This window comes from Vigna unguiculata, unplaced genomic scaffold (assembly GCF_037176805.1).
Source record: "Vigna unguiculata cultivar grain cowpea cultivar isolate G323 ecotype 2 unplaced genomic scaffold, ASM3717680v1 ptg000378l, whole genome shotgun sequence".
NCBI classification, from domain to species: domain Eukaryota; kingdom Viridiplantae; phylum Streptophyta; class Magnoliopsida; order Fabales; family Fabaceae; genus Vigna; species Vigna unguiculata.
In genome coordinates this window covers 51175-55000 of record NW_028197013.1, presented here as the reverse complement: position 1 = coordinate 55000, position 3826 = coordinate 51175, and the positions used below count along the sequence as shown (strand labels likewise).

Below are 3826 nucleotides of genomic sequence, written 5' to 3'. Positions count from 1 at the left end.
GGGGGACCCTGTCGGGCTCCTCCCCCCCCAAAAAAAACACAAACTGTACGTGATAGTTTCCCTTCATACGGCTCGAATCATTCTCATATGCCCTGGGAGGCATCCTTTCCTTGTTTGTTGGGTTGGTTCACGCGCGCGCAAACGAGCACTGGCCGCAACAGCAGGGAACTATGACCAATAGAGTCAGACACTTAGTTAGCTACATCCGCACGCAAAATGTGGTTCTGGTTGAGGCTTTCTTTCCTTTATTAGTAAAGGGGGCGCGGGACGTTCGCGGAGTCCGTGCCTTCCGTACCACCACAGGACTGGTCGTTCTTGGGCGGATCCCGCTCCTAAACATAAGGGATAGGGGGAAGGTGGCCGGGCCTATCATATCAAAAGAAAAGGGTTGTAAAAAGAGAACCCGGCTACCTATTTCATTCGACGTTCCGCCCGATTCGACCGACTTTTTGATAACAAGAAGGCGGCGAGCTGATCTGCTTTGATCAAGGAAAAAGCCCAGTCAGCCACCAACTCGGTGCAGGTCACGTGACCTACAGCTCGGCCTTCGCTTTTTGAGACTTCCTCTACCCACATCTCTATGTGCCCGCAGCACTTCCATATGGAGAAAGATAGGCTTACCATGTTCCATCAATAGCACCTAACCTATGCCGATTTTGGCGGACTGTGCTCCACCCCGGTGAACTCATGCGGTTCCGACGTGCCCAGAGGCCAGAGGCGAATCCATTCACGGTCCGTAGGACCAACACCATTCGAAGGTGGGTGGCCCGCCCCGCCTAGAACAGTCATGTTTGACTGGGCTTACACACATTCGCTCACTTACGCTGTCCCCCCTCAGCTCACCCTAGCCCCGGGCCTTTTGCTCTTCTAACGTAAGCTCCAAGGCTTCACACCAAGTCTTCGCTGACAGAATATGCATGCTTAAGTAGGGTCAGGCAGAACCGTTGTTGCCTGATGGGGACTCCCCCCATATTGCTATCAATGTCTTCATGTCGCACGACCTCTTAACATTACACCACTGAATCCCCAATCCTTTGCTTGCTGTGCAGTGACAGTACCAATATCCACTAATCGTTGTTTCCAGATACGGTTGCCGGTTGACATCTCTTCTAATTCGTCGATACGAGAAGCAAATTGTTGTGTGAAGGAATCAATATCTCGACATAAGCCAAGAGGCAGATCTTGTGCCACTCCACCTGGTCGTATGAAACTGGCATGCATCCTGGCTCCCGAGACTCTTTCATAGAATTCCAACAATTTCTCCCGCTCCTCAAAAGCCCACAGGGACGGAGTTGATGCTCCCACATCCATAGCATGAGTAGTTAAAGCAAGTAAATGATTTGAAATTCGAGTTATTTCACGGAATAACACTCGTATATATTGAGCTCGTAATGGTACCTCGCAATTCAAAAGTCTCTCTACGGCTGAAGAATGAGCGTGTTCTTGGGCCATCGTAGAAACATAGATAGGGTCGACGACGGAACGAAGAACTCACCCTAGATACAGCTTTTTCGTACACGTTCACTTGCATCACATACACAAGTGCTCTCTGAACCGTGCAATAAGGTCACCCATAACACGGCTCTCCCACTTGAGTTACCTTAGCCCCAGGCAGGCCATGCTATTCAATGATATTGGAAAAATGGCAGCGTAACGTAACAACTAGTATTGAAAGCTGGTCGCCTTTTTTTTTAGGGAGGGAAAGCCTTTCTTTCGTCGCCCTACTTCCCTCTTTGCGACCTCATCACTTCAAAGCGCAAACCAATTTCTTAGTCACCGGGCGGAGCGCACCTTAGGTACTTTGCTTCTAGCTTTTTTAGGTTATGCAATAGACGGGAGGATTAGCTCTGGATCCCCCCTGCTTGCAGAAATGAATGGATCAGAAGGGGGGGCTGGGTTCTATTTCCGGGCCGGGCGGGAGGTGAAGGCCATAAGATTGCCCTCCCGGTAAGGAAGAGAGGAAAAGGGTGCTGTCATCTAATCTATCTCGACCAGTTTCCCGAGGCGTTGAAAATCCAGACCGGCTCAGAGAATCACTGGCGCTATTTAGCCCTTCGTTTCGCCATTCGAAGTACTACCCCTGCCTTCCCCTTTTGTAACATACCCAGGCGCCCTCCCTTCCAATCACTAAGAAAAAAAAAAGACCAATAAAAGCCCTATCTAAGTAAAGCTTCGTCTGTTATTTTTCCGGCCCCAGGGGAGTTTACTCAACCCATTCCCCAGTCTTCCGCACTGCTCAAGTAAGTGTGCGACTCCGTATGAGGACCTCCTTCCCTTCTGCCCACTCTCCGTTCACACGGTTCTCAAAGCAGAGGAGGAAGGGTGGGCAGCAGGTACCACGAGCCCTCTGTCCCACACATCTATCCAGAAGCAAGTGTAGTTCACCGGTTCCACCGAATGCTCCTATCTCTCGGCAAAGATCGTGTGAGTGTGCAGTTATGCTTCGGATGCTTCGCCATAGAATAGATCGACCCAGTTCCCGTTCTTTTCCGGTGCACTCGCTTTATATCTCCGACACACAAGGAAGGACGCGGTGGGAAGGAAGCAGCCCTAGCCTCTGTCCGGCCGATCATTCCGCTGGCATCTTGCATTCACGCCTCCGTTTGACTGCCGCTCGGGGATGGAGTTGTAGATACGTTAGTCTTAGCGGATCGTTGGCTCCACCTGTTATCTCCTTCTACGACATGCTGTTGTCGTCGCCATATTCCATATGTAACTTAGTCATCTCTGCCTCGCTGCGGGTCAGCACGCACCTCCGAAAGAAACGGAGGACTTCATTCAGTGACTCCGCGATCGCCCTCTAAACGATCAGAATAAGGTAAAGCTTGAAGATAAGTTTTGTACTCTATTAATTTCTCAGTCCCTCTAGTCGGGTGGGCGCCGGCCGGTCTTTCGACCAGATCCCCCTAAAAACCGTACGTGCGGGTCTCCCCGCATGCGGCTCACGCCATTCGAGGTGGCCCAGCCCAGCATTCATTCGCAAATCCTGTAGTGAAATTGAGACTGCTCGACCTCGGAAGCTAATTCGCGTGTAGGCAGCGCTGTCTGTCGTACCGTTGACTCTATCTATTCACTTTCATTCATTTTTATAGGCTTGCTCCCTCTTTTTCCAAGAATTCATGCACTTCCCCTTGACTTCAGAGGGCCTTCTCTAATAGGGGAAAAGCCTTCCATTTCCGTCAAATGACCCGGCCCCCCCTGGCTCTTCCACCGTCCTGGCTCCCTTTCCTACCTATGCTATGCTCCCCCGGCACAGGCCTACCACGCTTCGCGCCTGCGGCGTTTTCGCCGGACGGTCTTTGCCAGTAGTGCCATCCTCCCCGCTGGCTGTATGGGCGGGTTGTCCCTCGCTGCTGCGTTCTGTTAGGCTATGGATTACAGGAACAAATGTAGTTGAATGAGACAGCAGGCGGGTTACACGTTCCGCTGTGCCGAGATGTGAGGTGCAGGTGGTGATGATCACCCCGGGGTATGCGCTAGCGCCCTTGACAGGCACTCCAGGACCCGCCAACGCTCATGAAAACCCGGGTCGGTCCTCCATTCATCTGACCGGAGGTGTGGATAACGAGGCCACCTTCACAACCTTCTCCCTTCTGTCCTTATGTTGTAGTAAGGTAGGGCGGTTCGCTTGAGTTGCTCAACCGCCCCTTAGCCCGGTGCTCATGACGCGCTACGGGACCTCCACCGTGCCGGGGGACCAAGCAAGCAGGGCATAGCTAGCGGCATAGGAGCCGACTCGGCGTCAGCGGCTTCGTGCCGCACTGGAGTGATCCAATATGTGGTTCCGCACGTTCCACCACTTCTCCGTTCATTTCCAATACTGATC

The 3826-nt window shown here is 52.2% G+C and overlaps 1 pseudogene; it reads left to right on the top strand.

Moving 5' to 3' along the window:
* The first annotated feature begins 1628 nt into the window (after positions 1-1628).
* Positions 1629-2817, top strand: LOC146873836 (uncharacterized; annotated as a pseudogene).
* The last annotated feature ends 1009 nt before the right edge of the window (positions 2818-3826 follow it).